Source organism: Mesoplodon densirostris, chromosome 13 (genome assembly GCF_025265405.1).
Source record: "Mesoplodon densirostris isolate mMesDen1 chromosome 13, mMesDen1 primary haplotype, whole genome shotgun sequence".
In the NCBI taxonomy this organism is placed as follows: domain Eukaryota; kingdom Metazoa; phylum Chordata; class Mammalia; order Artiodactyla; family Ziphiidae; genus Mesoplodon; species Mesoplodon densirostris.
Window position 1 is genome coordinate 22,390,014 of NC_082673.1, and position 18,284 is coordinate 22,408,297.

Sequence of the window (18,284 nt, forward strand, 5' to 3'; positions counted from 1 at the left end):
TGCAATTAATTAGCATCATGGCCAGATTTTGCTAAGCGTACCGAGTTTAATTTACAGACACATAAATCACTGACAAATTCCTTTGGCATTTCAATATAAGAGATACTAAGATTTCTCAATGAGTCTTTGGACATCACTTCCATTTTGAAAAGTGAGTTAGCCAGGAATCAAAACTAAAATAAAGAAAAGCATTTGAAATTAGGGAAAGCATGTTTATAACAGTAATCTATTTTCTAGACAAGGAAATGTTTGCTCCCATTTTTTTGTTGTTGTTGTTTTCTGGTCAAGCCTTTTTCTGAAGGTGAACAATAAAGAGCAAATGTAGAACTAAGTCAAAAACTCTTCCTTTAGAGTTTCTCATGGTGGGGGGTGTCTTCTTGTTATTTTGATTTTGTTTTTTAAAAGCCATCATTCCTGGGCCAATCTGCAGCAGCCACCAGCTACTTCTAATCTTATGGCTCTAGTTTAATTCTCCTTATAGAATTTATCACAATTCCATGCTTTTTGGTTATTCATTTATTTGTTATCTGTAGCTCCACTAAAATAAGCTTCGTGATTATGGGGATGTTGCCTAACTTTTTAGTCACTGTATCCTCAATATTTTGAATAGTTCCTGGTACCTAGCAGATAGGCCGTTGATATTTGTTGAATAAATGAATGAGAACAGCCTCCTGTCTGTCTCAAGAGAGAAGTAGTGGAGTGGAGTGAATAATGACAAGTTCACCAGAAACCAACAACCCAGTTTCAAATCCAAGCAGGATTAGTTACATAATTCACAGAGCCCAATACAAAATTAAAATGCAGAACAACTTATGAAAAATTTATTGAGAATTTTGAGATAGTGAGAGTAGAGCATTAAATCAAGCATGGGCCCTTCTAAATATGGGGATCCTTCAATGCAACTACACAGAATGCATGCTCATGAAACTGACCCTGAGTAACCTTGGGCAAGGTGCTTAACCTTCTGTACCTTTTTACTCATATCTATTCTATTTCCTTATTAGGATGTTATGACAATTAAGTGAATGAAGGTATGTAAAACTCAGAACATTGTTTTTACATAATGAGTACTGTAGAAGTGTTAGCGCTTGTTATAATAAATATATATTACCACTATTACATAATATAATAACAAAATAACATTATTATTGCTATCATTATTCTTTTCTGCTCTATTCCTAGAGCACTTACTAAATAGCAAGGGCTTAATAAATTGTGTTGAATAAGAAGAAGGAAAGAAGAAAAATGCATGTTGTCAAACTGAGGCCTTATGAGTGTATAAAATATGGCATATAGAGGAATAAGTGAAGCTTGTAAAGAGTTTTTTTCTAAAAAAAGTATTTATCTTTAAAGAATTGTCAGTAGATACCAATGCAATCTACATCTTTAACTTAGGACATCATAAAAACTGGAAAGGAATCGAGGATGATTAAATCCATAATTTAAAGTTTTATTTACTTTATTTACTTTATACAATTAATTTTGGTATGCACATGCATACATAGGCACACTATTTACAGTGATATTAGATAATATGTAATAATTTTCTAGTATTAATTTCTAATCACTTCCTAAAAAAGAACTGATGATCTATCTTGTCAGATGAAAGTAAGGGAAATATCTGTCTTTATCTGGTCTCCTCCTGCATTTCTCTTATTATCTGGCCCTTCCCATGTCCCAAACTTATTTCTTTCTTTTTTTTTTTTCTTTTGCTTTACACGGGCCTTACACTGTTGTGGCCTCTCCCGTTGCGGAGCACAGGCTCTGGACGCACAGGCTCAGTGGCCATGGCTCACGGGCCCAGCCGCTCCGCGGCATGTGGGATCTTCCCAGACCGGGGCACGAACCCACGTCCCCTGCATTGGCAGGCGGATTCTCAACCACTGCGCCACCAGGGAAGCCCCCAAACTTATTTCTTATAATTGGTGTTTTCTAGAATAAGGGGCCTTCAGGTTTTACAATTGTAAAATATAGCAAAATTCTATGATGACAACAGTTAGATTTATCAAATCTAATATGTTGTCATATTTGTTTTAGATTAAAAAATACCAATTCAGTAAATTCAGCCATTCAGTATTTTTTTTGAGCTTCTACTGTATGACAGGTGCTGTACTAGTTACAAGAGGTACAATATAACAATGAAGCAATATCCTTGCACCCAGGAGTTTACATTCTAATGGGGAGAACATGCAATAAACCAAAACATCAGTACAAAATACACATTTTGTATACAAAATACATAGGATGTCAGGGGTTAAGAAATGCTGTGGAGAAATTTATGCAGAGAAGGGGAAGAGACTGATGGGGGTGCTACTTTGGATAAGGGTGGTCAGGGAAATCCATTCTGATCTGGTGGCATTGAAGCAGAATCTTAAGTGAGGTGAGAGCACAGCCCATGTGGAAGGAAAGGTGTTCCTGGAAGATGGAAGGGTCAGTCCCATGCCTGCAGAAGTGGAAATGTGCTTATAGCATTGAAGGAGCATTAAGGAAGCCAGAGCAGCTGGGTTTCATTCTTCCCATCATAGGAAGCTCGTGGAGTGCTTTGAGCAGACTCCTGACATGATTGAACTAATCTTTTAAAGGAAAGAGGTCTGGCTGCTGTTTAGAGAACAGACTCCAAGGGGTTAGTTTGGAGGCAGGAAGATGAGTAAGAAAACTATCGCAGTGGTCCAGGAAAGATATAGTGGTAAACTTAACTAGCGTGGTGGTGAAATTGGTAAGTAGTGATTCAGTTCTATATACACTGTACATATTTTGATATTTGAACCATCAAAATTGGCTTATGGATTGGTTGTAAGGTGTAAGAGATAAAGAAGGGTCAGGAGTGTCTCAAGGATTTTCATCTGAGCACCTGGATAAATGGATTTGTCATTAAATAAAGAATCATGGGAAATGCTGGAAAGGAGGAATTTTTTCTTTGTTTAAAAATTTTTGGTACATGTGGGGTTCTTAAAATCAAGTGGTCAGTTTTTAAAATGTTAACTTTCAAAAAGTTGAATTTCAAAAGAGTTCAAAAGTGGAAGATTTAATAAAATTGAAGCTTCCTTTTATGATCCAGAGGAAATTGTTATTCTTAATTTAGTGTTTTATTATCCTCGTGTGTCTGCTTTTATTACTACTATGTGATTATGCCTCAAAAATAATATACATCTTCCATGTTTTAAAATTCTATATAATGGATATCATAATAGATAGAAAGTATGGCCACTTTTTTCTTTCCATATTGGACTGCATAAGATTTATCTAGGCTATATATCTATTTCATTCATTTAAACTATGGTATTCTATGCCATTGAATAGATATTAAAGTAGTTTCCTTTATCTATCATAAAAATGCTTTTAGATATTCTTGTACATGTATTCTTGTGCACATGTGCTAGAGTTTCTCCAGGAATTGTATCTAGAAGGTAATCTACTGGATCAAAGGATACAGACATCTTCAGATATAGTTGAATTGCTGTATGTTTATCAATTCATTCTTCCATTAGCCTCCATGAGTGTTCATAATTTTCCATACCATCATCAATGTGATTTTAATTTTGTCAGACTTTTTTTTCCTTTTGCCAGTCTAATGAGTTGGAAATTATACTCATTGTGTTTTACTCTGCATTTCTCTGCTTTCTACTGATGAGTTGGGCATTCTTTGATATGTTCATGAATATTCTGTTGTTCTTTTTCTGTAAATTCCCTGTTCACATCCTTTGCTGATTTTTCCATTTGCTTATTTATAGTTTTATTATTAATTTACAAGAGCTCTTGTTCTCTCTCTCACTTTCTTTCTCTTTTCTTTCTGGATGTTAATTCTTGATTGGTTAGGTGTATTGTTAATAATATCCCTGAGTTGATTGTCTCTCTTATTTGTTAAGAGTTTTAAACAGTAAGGAAACTTAACGTTCTTATGCAGCACAAATTCCAGAGTAGTTGTGTTAAGATTGATCAATTTGGTGACTTCAGCAGGCATCAAGGATACAGATTCTTTCCATCTTTCAGCTCCATCATGCTTAAGGTCTCTTTTTTGCCCTTTGGCTTGTTCCTGTCTTGTCACTGAGGCATCACACCCAAACATGGAAAAAATTACTAGAAAAGTTGCTGGTTTAATGTTTTAAGAGCAAGCACTCATCTTTTCTGAGGGACACCCATCACATTTCCCATGTACTATTCATTGGTTCAAAGGCTACCCCAAAACCAATCATAAGCAAAGAGAATGGTAAAAATCAATAATTGATAGTCTTCAAGAATTTATTTCTGATCTGGGAATGGTGTCCCCTTCTTTGAGATATAAGAATTTGAACACCATCAGGGTTCTTTTAGCAAGGAAGATGGGAATTCATGCTTACTTTGTAGGCAAAATGCTACAGTTATGTTAATAGTTTGTAGCTCTTGTAAATAGGTAGGTCAGCTGCATTTTTCTAAGCATTTACTACTGATTAATATTGATACTAATAATTGTATGTTTTTTTTTTACAAGAAAACTTAATGAATTTCCTTACTAGCTCATCATGCTTCAGTGGTAGTGTGTCTTGCTAGGTAACTAGTAAGAAGTTCATTTACTATTCTACTGTAGCCTAAAACATTAAACACAGTTTAAAATTCTTTTATTCTGACAACCAAAAATCAGCTTTGAATTCTGCTGAGGTCTATTGCAGCCACCAGTGACCCAGTCTCTTATAATACACACAGGATTCACAATGTGTCCCATTCACAATTGACCACAAAAAGGGAGATAAGATTGGGATTGACATATACTCACTACTATATATAAAATAGATAACTAATAAGGACTTACTGGGTAACATAGGAAACTTTACTTAATACTCTGTAATGGCCTATATGGGAAAATAATCTAAAGAAGAGTGGATATATGTATATGTATAACTGATTCACTTTACTGTATACCTGAAACTAACACAACATTGTAAATCAACTATACTCCAATAAAAATTGAAAAAAAAAAAGATTCAGGCTAAACCTTGTACTTAAAATTAAAACCCAGCAAGGGTTGCTATCTGAAGGTTTTTTTTTTTATCTTGTGCTCCCAAGTCCATCTGGACTAAAAGATAAAGCTTTATATAGATCATGTAAATTGCACATACAGTTTACATTCTCGAATTGTCATTAAAAGGCTTTTAACAGGTCAGAGACATTCAGTGTCATCCAAAGGTTGTCACTACCCTGTGGCTTCCTTGAGAATTAAATTACAATCTGAGAACTTCAATAAATCAGTGTTAAATTCATTCCTTTTTTTGTTTTTCCTTAGTCTTGTCAAAAGGAAGATTAATGTGCAGTTTTGGGGGTTTTTTTGCACTCAATACAGCTTTTCTTACAGGAATGTGGTGTCTAAGTCAAAATTCCATTTAGATGCAAAGAAATTCGCTAATGTGTGATGATCTTTTCACCTCTCCTCCAGTTTCCCTCCCTCTTAAGTAAGCAACCATTTACTCCTGTTTAGCCCTCCCTCCATACCCTCTCCACTCCTGTGATGTTGAATACTATAATCTTGAGTCTCACTACGTAGGTGAGAATAAAAAAAAGAGTTCTGCAAAGGTGGAAGCTAAGAGAAAACACCTGCAGGGTCATTTTACAAATGAAATCACTAAAGAGCAGTGCTTCTTGCTTGGTAATAGCACAGAACCTTTTAATCACAGGAATTAGAGACAGGAGACCCATCAGGTCACCCTGTCCATCCTCCTATAGCAGATTTATGCATTTCATGTGAAATGACATGAACAGTGAAGCATCTGTAGCAGCCCTGGGGAGACTCTACTCTCTGATAATATGTCTTCCTGTTGAGAAAATATAGCTGAGAGCAGTCCAGCTTTTCTTTTGCCTAATTTCACAGTGTTCTGCTCAGCTATATCCTTTAAAAATGCAATCACACTTTCCTTTTTTCCCCCACCTTTAAAACCTACAACCTTGTAATATGACATCATTGTTATTGTCTTCCTTTGTAATTATTTGAGCCAAGCTATACAGATTTGCCTCTTAAAATACTACCTTGGAAATCAGTCCTCATTGCTAAATTCATCTAAATCCACTACTCTTCTAAAGGGTTATTCACTACATTCCCACTTGTTCTTATTCAGGAACTGTTTCATATAACTTTATTTTTTGTGTGTGTGTGTATTTATAGAATCAAGGAGTTTGCTAAATTCTTATAGAAAATGAATATGGTGCTCAAGCCAGTGACTGGACCTCACAGTTCTGCCAAGATTCAGAGAAATTTGCTGTCAGCTCCTAAAGCCATGATTTATTTTTCTCCAGGATATCATTAAGTTTAGTATCTCACAATTCTAAATTCTTCCTGGAGTATCAGGCTGTCCAAATATATCATCTGAATAAATATACTGTTATTTAATACATCTTGCTCTGGGCAAAACTTGAGGATAGCTGCACGACTGACTCTTTCTTGAATAAGTTATTCCATCTAAATGTTTTTAAAAATGCCATGTGTTACACCATCTTTTATAAGAGAAAACTCCACACTTTGCAGTTACAAAACTCCCACTTCTGCTAGCTTGGAAATGGAGAGATAAAAATCTCCACTCAAGGTGTCAGGGTAGGCAAACCCTCAGTTGAATCTTAAAGATACAACTTTCATTCCAAGATTTCTGTGGAAGGTGGAGAGACTCTTGTGGTTATTTCTGTTTCTTCCACAATGGTTCCACCACCACCACCATGCTGGCTTCAAGTTGTGCACTCCTTACTGCTTACCATCCTGACCCAAGAGAGGACATGCAGGCTTTCCCATAGTGCACAAGGGCAAGGAGACAATATTTAAACAAGATGGTGGTGAAGGGTTTTGGACAACATAGAGACATACAGACAGAGAATCTTGCATGCAGATTATAACTTGAGTTCTTGGAATTATAGGTCTCATTCCTCATTAATTTTTGGTCTATCTCCAGTTGGTTATTTTCTGTTTCACCCAGGTGTCAAAATGTAGACACTATGATGCTTCAAACTTAAGAGTCTTCTGAACCTAAGAAGAATGATGCTCAGAGAGCAGTTACTTATCCTACCCTCTGGAAACTTGACTGAAGGTAAGAGTTGGACTCTATTGCCCAGGCAAGACAGTGGAATAGTGATAATAAACTTTAACGACTTCTCTCAGAGGTGATCAGAATGCTTTTGGATCAACAACACAACATAAAACAAAACCCCCAACAAACTTGTCTCAGATTGCACTACAGTAAAAGGAAAGAAGGGATGGAAAAGAGGTTGCTGGAGCAGGGGGAGGGAGAGAGGATTGGGGAGAAATGGCTGGTGGGTCTGGAGAGACAGAGAAGGAGGGAGAGAGAATTATGTGTTGAGTGCTTACCATGCAGGCACATACTAGATGTCCATTATCTCATTTACTCATTACTCAAGCAATCTGCAGGTAAATGGAAAACAGGTCTGTCTGACTCCCTGGCTCATACCCTTCTATCCATACAACCCTGCACCATTTTTCAAAGACATAAGATTAATGAGACTATAATGTTGGTAAAGTGTTCCAATTTCCTTTGAGAAAAAGTCATAAAATTTTATTGTTATTGTTACTCTTATTCTGGAAGCTCAATGAATGCTTTAGTAGTGTCATTGATGTAACTAATATTACTCTCATCTAGAGAAATAAAATTGAAAAATAAGAACAAACATATTTATTGAGTTTTAGATTCAGCCAATTATTTAGGTTAACTGCAACTTTTTGAAGATCAGGATCCTGAGGAATAAACCTATAAGAAAGGTCACAGATGGTCTTAGGGGCAAATGTGAGAACTGTCGCCCATTAGGTGCTCTTTCTAATGCTTGGTTCTTCCAAGGAGTGAGAAAGAGGTAAATTAAGGTGAAAGGCCTGAAACATTCAGTCTTGTCAATCTATAATAGTTAAAGATTAAAATGTAGCAATAATTTCTCTACTTTTTTTATGGAAATAACAGTGGGCTCAATTCAGATAATTTGCTTTTCCAAGAGGGCAGATATTTTCCCCCTTTTTTATGAAAGAGGGTTAATTGTGTTAATTATGAAAAAGAAAATGATGTAAAGGACAGAAGGGTATTGTAAAGGGACATAAAGTTGCATACATATTCAAGTACAAACAAGAACCCTGGCATGACTTATTTTAGTTTTGCCATTTAAAAAAATCTTTCTATTGGGAAATAATGCAGTTTCCTCAATAGCATCAGCTGGAATTGTCACTTAAGAATGGAAGGAAGAGAATTTGACCTGAAGTTTTAATGTGGCCATTATATGTTTAATTATCATTTGCCTAAGCTTGGCCTTTATTATGTTCAGATTTTTTTCAACATGCTCTACATTTTTTTTTTAATTAACAGAGTTCTACACTTTGTTCAGTCTTGTTCCTGACTAGACCCTAAGCAGAGAGAAGTGTTCATATGATCATACTCTTGTTTTTAGAGAAGAAAACTGAGGCCTAGAGAAAACAAGTGTTTCAACTAATGTCCCACAGTTAGCGGTGTTTGGAATTTAATCTAGGGCCACCCTCACTGAAACATTCTTCCATTTCATTGACTATAAATTTGGACAGACAAGACTTTTAATTTATTTTACCTTGAGTTTCTCATAATCTTTTTTATAAAAGGACAATGCAAAAAGGAGAGAAGAAATTCTCTGCTGGTTGTCACTAAGGAAAAGGAAGGTAGAAGGCACTCAGTAACCCTGGCTGTTGTCCTGTGTGTTGGAATAGCAAAACTAAGCCTTTGTGTTGCATTGAAGCCAGCGACTATTACATAGCCATACATATGCCTGGGGATAAAAACTCATGATTGATGCAAAATCTGCAAGTGCAATTATTCCTTCATTCTAATCCATTTGGCATTTCCCTACCACAGCCTTTCAGGTTCCTTTTTGTCTTTCTTATTCTTACTACAGAAAGTGTCCAGCCCTGAGAATTGGGGGAAAAGGAAGAGGAGAGATACAGGAAGTGTCCGGAGGAAGGGAAAAGAGACCCCAGCAAATGACTTTAATGTATAGAAACGCTGTTGGTATCTCAGGCTAGAAATAAATTCATTGTCTGACTCACAGCACCTGCCTGTTATTTTTTGGTAATCTCACCTCCTCACTGGAACAAAAAAATTGTCCCCATCATCACCTCCTCCCTACACTCCTATCCACCTTCCTAGGAAGCTTGTTTTCCTTCACCAACCTATTTCCTGTAATTGAAAGAAAAGTATAGGAAATCTCTTTGTTTTATAGACGAGCAGTTTGTATTTATTTACATAGGGGAACATTTTAGTTTTGTAGGTAAAGCTCTAATACAGTATATAATAAAGATTAGATGCAGAAAATATTTGTTAGGTAGATTGATTGGATTTGGTGATGAGTTTAGTAGTCATTTTTTGAGTACCTACCACTGGCTAGGCTTTGTGGAAGGGGAGAGGGTCCCTGTGATTAAAGAACTTACTGTACTTAATGGAAGAGAAATACAGGTAAAGAGTAAAAACAGTGCCACCTGATAAATATCATTAAGAGACAGGAACAAATCTCAGTGGAATCATTAAAGGGAGAATGACAAGTTCCCCAGGGGAGTCAGGAAAGGTTTGAAGAAGTATTAGTGCTAGAACTGAATTTTACAGGATAACTAGGACTCAGGATCATATATGAAAAAAAAAGCTTTCAGGCTGTGTAAAGACTTGGACATTACAGGAACTTGGCATATTTGCTGCACTTTTAGAAGTTCAGTGTGGCAGGAGTATTGAGGGAAGTGGCAGGTGATGGTATAGGGTGGAGCCAGAGTTTGAAAAGTCTTGTACATCATACTGGTGAGCTTGGATTTTATTCTGTGGGTAGCAGAGGCTTTCAACCTGAGAAGTAGTGTGATCAATTGTTTTTCTTTTGAAGACAGGAAATCTAGAGATGATACGTATGGTGGTCTTGACAGAGAAACTATTTGGAGAGCTATGTCAATAGCCCCAAGTGATGTGATGAGGCTTCTCAGTGGGAGTGGAGATAGGGGACCCAAGACAGATTAACAGGTGAAAAATCATTTTAATTTGTATAAATTGAGGTCTCATAGAAACAGGTCCCCCAAAGTGACCAAAAAAGGCTGTTTATATACCATTTTTAGACAAAGAAACAATTATTTGTGAAGATTTAACAAAACAACGGGGCTTGCGCTAGGGGTAGCAGACCAATGAAGAAATAACAAAGCTGGTTTATGCAGCTTTTTTAGTCTTGAATTCCCCAATTGTGGTGCTGAGGATGCTTTCTCTCCCCCTGGTATAAGGAGGATACGTTCACATGGGAGATTTACTTCCCGCTTTCAAGGAGAAAGGTTGGGGTCAGGGGGGTGGTGTTGTTTTAATCATTTCCCTTGACTGGCTGTTTCTTTCAAAACTTTAATTCAAAATAATCCATATGCTATTGAGGCACATTTTGGGGGCAGCCTGCCCTGAACCCCGACAGTGGTATGTCACTACATTAATTTGAGAACACAGATGCAGGTAAGGTTTTCATTTATTCAACACACATTTCACTGATTCTTCCGTGCACCAAGAGTTGCTTAGGAATCTGGCATAAGATGACTGAGAAGTAGTTCCTACCATGAAGAATCTCAGTGTTGGGCAGGGCAGATATGGGATTAAAAGTTAATTATATTGGGCTTCCCTGGTGGCACAGTGGTTGAGAGTCCGTCTGCCGATACAGAGGACACGGGTTCGTGCCCCGGTCCAGGAGGATCCCACATGCCATGGAGTGGCTGGGCCCGTGAGCCATGGCCACTGAGCCTGCACGTCCAGAGCCTGTGCTCCGCAATGGGAGAGGCCACAACGGTGAGAGGCCCGCATATCGCAAAGAAAGAAAGAAAAAAAAGTGTTAATTACATTGTGGTAAATGCAGTAATGATTAATAATGCAAACTTTTAATCTTAAAGGATAACTAGGATCCTCTAAGCATCACCCATGCGAGCCACCTGACTTAGTCCCTTCAGGCTGCTATAATATAGCCTGGATAGCTCAAACAACAGAAGTTTATTTCACACAGTTCTGGAGGCTGGGAAGTCCAAGATCAAGGTCCTAGCAGGTCCCATATCTGACTAGGGTATGGACTTTCTGGTTTGCCGATAGCTGTCTTCTCATTGTATCCTTACATGGTAGAGAGCAGAGAGAGAGAAAGTAAACTCAAATTTCTTTTTAAGGGACAGTAATCTCATTCGTGACAGCTCCATTCTCCTGACCGAATTACTTCCCAAAGGCCCATCTCCTAATACCACTCACATTGAGGGATTAGATTTTCAACTTATGACTTTTGGGGGACACACACTCTTCTAAATATTTTACATGAACAACCTCTTTATATCTTTATAACAATCTTAAAAAGGAGGTGCTATTATTATTCCCACTTTACATGTAACAACGTGAAGCACAGAAAGATTAGGCAGCTTGTCCAAAGTCATAGAACTGGTAATGCTACAGTCAATATTTAACCTCAAGAAGTGTGGCCCCTGAGTCCATGCTATTGAACACTAAACACGCTTCCTATCTGATGCAGGTATGGGCAGGATATTCTGTGTGTGAAGTAAAGTATGTTAAGAATTTTATTTTGGATGTTAAGTTGGAGCCGTAAAATATCAAATTTTATTTTTCGCTGGAGACAATTGGATATTTGGATTTAGAGGCTGGAAAATAGATGAAAGCTAAAGACATAATTGAAATTTGCATATAATTAAAGCAATGTGTGTGTATTTTCAGGGGAGACTACTTGGTCCAAGTTTAGAAGGCCCTAGTCTGGAGCCTAACACACAGTGAATGGACAAAAGATAAGCCAACAAAAGAAAGAGCTGTTCAGTGTCTCAACAGTGTCTCAATCCTGTGGCAGGAATGACCACAGGATTACCAGACAATGGAGAGAGTTGAATACAGATATCAGGATAGAATTTCTAGAAAGAGGCAGTGAGGGTGAACCATGCCAAGTGCTACAGGGAAGTTCTGTAGGACTGAAAATAGGTGGTTGAATTTAGCAACTGGAAGATTATTATTGATTTGGGTGAGAAAACTTTTTGTCTGATAGTGAAGATAGCCATACTATAAAAGGTTGAGAAAAAAAGGTCATGCAAAGAGTGATTAATCATTTCTGTTTGAAGAAAGTAATTTATAGAAGAATGTTATAGTTTGTTAATACCAGATTATCAGACAGAACTTGGGGAATAGTTTTTGAGAGGGAGGGAATTCAAGAGATCATTGCAGCTTCCATTCTTACAAAGGAACAAGTTAGCTTGAGGATTCGGGGTAGTCAATCACAGTGTCTGTTTCTTATACTTCAGTTCCATCAGAGAGCCACATAGCAATATATCCATGATACACATTCATTCATTAACTCCTTCATTCTCATTTATTCAATAAACACTATTAAGCACCTGCTGAGTGCTAGGTACGCAGATTGTATGTATGTGCAAGTGTGGTATGTGTTCAAAGGGATGGAGGAGGAAATGAGTGTTAGGAGGGAAGGTTGACATGGGAAGCCTGCCAGGCATATAACGTTGATCACAACATTAAAAAGCCAAAGAGAGCAAAAGGACATTGCTGGTTCACTCAACTGTGTCAGTCCAGTGGGGCTAGAATGTATAAGGATTCATGGGACACAGCATTATTATTGGCAGAAGGAGCAAAGACCAAATCAAGACATGATGATGGTGGTTAGCTTGGATCAGACTTATTTATTTATTTATTTATTTATTTATTTATTTATTTATTTTGCGGTATGTGGGCCTCTCACTGTTGTGGCCTCTCCCGTTGCGGAGCACAGGCTCTGGACGCGCAGGCTCAACGGCCATGGCTCATGAGCCCAGCCGCTCCACGGCATGTGGGATCTTCCTGGACCGGGGCACGAACCCGTGTCCCCTGCATCATCAGGCGGACTCTCAACCACTACGCCACCATGGAAGCCCCGAACTTTACTTTAAAAAAAATTAAAAACTCTATATCCACATTACTACGTTTTAGGATAAGTACTAGCAATACAAACATCACATGATGTCTTTCTCTCTCTGAAAATCTGCATAACATCATATTTATGAATGTGAGATGCATATTCCATTCAAAAGTAATTTTATTTTCAAGTTTTAGTGTCCTCAAGTTAATATTTCAATACTTTATGCCTTTTATTCTTTCTTATTGGGAACAGTTGTCCACTGTGCATGAAGATAACATTGTTTCCCATGCAAAGCTGCCGATTGAGATAGTTCAAGGAATAGCAGATTTCTCCTTGGATCTTGAGCCAGTTCAGGTGATGTAACTGCCTGTGAAACAAATGTACTGTCATGTACTGGGGAAACAGCCTACATTGCAGTGAATGAAGCTCTATGAACTCTCTAGAGCAATCATTTTTCAGGAAGAGTTTAAAAAAATAAAGGAAAAAATGTCATAAAAAGGAAAATTAGAATGAATGAAAGTCAGAGAAAGGCTAGGGAAGGAGGAAGAGGGAGAGGGGTCAGTAGGAAGTCCTGGAAGAGGAAGTGCAGCATGAGAACCTCTTTGTTATATTTGGCTTCAGCACCACATATTTGAATAAACATGAAGTGCTTATTTTGTTTCTAGTTTTCCTATTGTGGCAGGTGGTATGTGAAGTGTTAATTTGTTGTAGATTAAAACTTGAGACACTGAACAGCATGTATTGTTCCATTTTCCTGTGACACCCCTTGCCCCTAAAGACAGAAAACAGGGGGATTCATCATTTGCTCTAGGACAATCAGCACAAAATGACAGAAAACTAATACAGGATTTTCAGCATCTAATGTAAAATGTGTATGAATTTGTGTGGTTTAGACATGAGAAGGATCCCTGAGAAATGCGGAGGAGAAGGGAAACTGACATGTTCTTTAATGGGGTCATCTTAGAAGCTGCCTACCACAACCCCCATTTGATGATGGGAAGAAAGGTGTTTCAGGGTGTACTCCTAGCTTCATGAGACCCTCTCACAGAGCATGACATGCACACAGTGATTTGGGGGACACAGTGACTGGTACCTGACTTCTGGGTTGGTTGGTTTATTGACAACTAAGAGGCCATGTTGGGAGGCAGTCTCAACTTCAGCAAGGCGGAATGAAAGATGGAAGGGGAAGATATCTTGGGATGACTCCACTCAAGAGGGCTTTCTTCCAGGAATGAGGGGAACACTTCAGAAAGAGTTTGGGGATGGATTTCCCAGTGCAAAAGCTGAAGATGAAGGTGCTTTACTTTGTAAGCTGTCAGTCAGTTGGAAGAAGGCATTTCCAACTCGTGTTGGAAACTGTAATCAAAAGTTTCCATTAAGACAGATATTTCTGAGAAATCCATAAAAGCATCTTATGACAGAAAACCCAGAAGACCAGATTAAAATCCTTAGGACCAGTCTCTTGGGACCTTTAATGACCCCTAACGTCTCTGTGGAACCCCATTTACACATTCTGAAGAGGCCTGAAACTAGAGCCAGTAGGAGAGAAACAATAAGCCAGCATATTTCACCTAAGGTAGAACCAAGATGAGAGGTAAAGATGTCTTTAATTGGCAAAAAGTTGAGAATATTAATATTGGATTTTGTTGGTCATGTTATTAATTACATATTATTCAATAACTAGTGTTAAAGGGAACGGTAAGAGAAAATAGAATTGTTTTCTGTTAGTATCCTACCAAGTCCACCTCATCCAATAAGTCGGTATTCTTTTATAACATCAGTAAGTATCTTATTTTACATCTGAAAGGCAAAAAGAGTGGTATAATGAAAAGATCTCTCAAATTATAAAAGAAGAGATTGGAGTTTGAGTGTCAGATTTCATCATTAGCTATGATGCCTCTCTGAGCCTTAATTTCCTCATATATAAAACAAAATCATCATTTCTCTGTCTGTTTCACTGAGCTTTTCTAATTTCTAGTTTTAGATGGTTTTATTTTTAATGTACTGAAATCTGTTGGGAAAAAATCCTGTCTATGATGCCATTTTAGACTGTAAAAGTATTCAGTGTGGTTATTATATCTCATCCATTACTCTCACCTTCTAGTCCCTGTATATGTGCTCTTCATCCATGAATCTACTATATTTGTGGGTTTTTTTGTGGGAAATTGACCACATTTCTTCATTGTGTCTTGTTTCTGCATTCTGCATGTGTTATCTTTGATTTTGTTCAGTTTTGTCCTAAATTTTGAAAACTATAGCAACTTAGCCATTTACCAGGGGCAACAATTTTATGTATATACTGATTAACCTCTGATTAATCTCTAAACACCTGGCATCCATTTCTTCCCTCCTCCGACCCCCACCCTCTCCTACTTCGCTCTCTTCCTCCCTTCTTCTCTCTGTCTCTTTCTCTCTGTCCCTCCTCACTCTTGCCTCCTTCAATACTCAGTGTTACCTCCTAAAGGATTGAGAATGTCATTTGGAAAGATTCACTCCCCTCAATCTCTTTCTTGCCTACATTTTTTCACCAAATTGTCCTGATTCTCCTTCAAAGTGATTTTGTAATCTATTTGTCCATCTTCTCACCTCACTATGATACTTTTGTATCTTACCTAAGTTATTACCACAGATGATAATAGACATTCTTATCTCTCAGTTTGCACACTCCAATATGTACTGATGTGTCTAAAATGCACTATTAGTCCTGTCATAGCCTGGTTTAAAAACTTCATATTTTTCCACATTATATTTAGGATGGTTTCCAGCTTCTTAGCATGCGTGACATTTGAGGCTGTTTACAATATGACTACTATTTGCCTTACCAACTTCATTTCTTGTCATTCTCTAGCTTCTTGTCAGATCGTTTTGCTCCTTTTCCCATGATATGCTACATACCTTCACATCTCTTGGCTTTTCCTCATGCTGTTACTTCCTCCCAGGTCCCAGTTGCCCTTTCTTTTCTTATCCAGTTGTCAAATTCCTCTTCCTCATATTCTGATCAAATATAAAATATCCAATACCCTCCTTTACCAAGCTTTTCATATAACTTTAAGCAAAAGTAATCACTTACAGCTGTGTTTCAATACACCTTCAAAATTCCCATTTCTCTTTAGTTGGTGATCTCTGTTTCCCTAGAGATCATCAGAGCCTGCAGACTGAAAATACATTTGTTCATCCTTTTAAACCGTTATGGCAAAGGAAACGCTCTGAGTTAGTTATTAAAATAGCTAATGTATTTTTAGGGTTTACTATGAACAGAACACTGAGGGATTTACCTACGTTTTTCTTTTTTTAATCCCAGATATACTCCACTGTTAAATTTCAGAAGGAAGAGACTTGGTTTGTTCATTATAGGTACCCCAGCATTTGGAACAGTGCCTGGCACCTGCAGATGCTCAAGAATTCTTTGTTGACTGATGGAATGAAGTAATGAATGAACAAAACAGCTCTGCAAGGAATGGACTATCATAATTCCCATAGGACAAGTAAGGGACATGAAGCAAGTAAAGTTAAGTGATTGATTGTTACACATAAAATATGTTGTAGTTGAAAGCATGCCTGCTAACACCACAGTCAACACTTTTTAAAAAAAATAAGGTAACATTGGTTTATAACATTATATGTTTCATGTGTACACATTATATTTTGACTTCTGTATACACTACTGTGTGCTCACCACCAAAAGTGCAGTTTCTATCCATCACTGTACAGTTGAGCCTCTTTACCCATTTCACCCTCCCTCTACCCCACTTGTCCTTGGTAACCACTAATCTGTTTTTTTTATCTACATGTTTGCTTTGGTTTGGTTTGTTCATTTATTTTTTTTATTTTTTTTATCTTTCATGTATGAGTAAAATTATACAGTATTTTTTTCTCCTTCTGGCTTATTTCACTTAGCATAATACCCTCCATCTATGTTGTTACAAATGTCAAGATTTCACCATTTTTATGGCTGAGTAGTATTCCATTGTGTGTAAATGTGTATATATATGTATGTGTATATATATATATATATATATATATATATATATATATATATATATATACATTTATATATATCTCACATCTTCTTTATTCAACAGTTGAATATCTGTTGATGGACACTTAGGTTGTTTCCATATCTTGGCTATTGTAAATAAAGCTGCAATGAACATAGGGTTCAATGTATCTTTAAAAATACTATTTTTTATTCTTTGGATAAGTAACCAGAGTAGAATAGCTTTTTAAACTTTAAAACAATAGTGCTCTATCCATCTGGGCTGGGAAATGGCAATTATTTTAAAAGCAGCCTTTGGAAAGGAGGCAGCACAGATATCAGTACCTACACAAAGCAAAACAAACAACAATAAAAGATACCACAGCATTGCCACCAACACTCTAATCAGGATAAAGAAGATGTAGAAATAAGAAGATGGAATATTACTCAGCCATAAAAAGAATGAAATAATGTCCTTTGCAGCAACATGGATGGATCTAGAGATTATCATACTAAGTGAAGTAAGTCAGACAGAGAAGGACAAATATCATATAATATCATTTGTATGTGGAATCTAAAAAATGATATCAATACAAATGAACTTATTTACAAAACAGAAATAGACTCACAGACAGAAAACAAACTTATGGTTACCAAAAGTGAAAGGTGGGGGTAGGGATAAATTATGAATTTGGGATTAACAGATACACACAACTATATATAAACTAAACAGCAAGGACCTACTATATAGAGCACAGGGAACTATATTCAATATCTTATAATAACCTATAATGGAAAAGAATCTGAAAAAGAATATATATATACATATGTATGTATACATATATACATACATATGTGTGTGTGTGTATATATATATTATATATATATATATATATATATATATATATATATATCTGAATCACTTTGCTGTACACCTGAAACTAACACAACCTTGTAAGTCAACTATACCTCAATTTAGAAAAAAAAAAGAAGTGAGATGTAATAGCTGCAAGGATTTTCAAGTGAATTTAATTAATGCCCATCGAAATTCAAAATTAGAGCAATGAGTGAGTAGGATTTCAGACACCGCTGCGACACCAAGGGAAGGTGCTTTGTAATCCATAGCATTCTATGTGTCAAGTAAGGAACTGTGCGTCAGGTAAAGGCTGGGCTTTATGGTAAAAATAGGCGTTGTTCTTTCCACTGCAGTAAAAAAAGTTTAATTGCATTTTAGCCGTATACAATAAATACATAAAAGATATATCTAATTATGTCTTCAAATATTTTACTGTTTTATACTCCTCAAATACTAGGATTTCCAAGCAAACTAGTAGAAACATTGCATAAAAAATATTATCTTTAAAAGGAAGAACCTATCTCACATATTTAGAGGTATTTGAAGTTTTCAGTGTTGAGTGCTGTAAAAAAGAGATTTACTTTA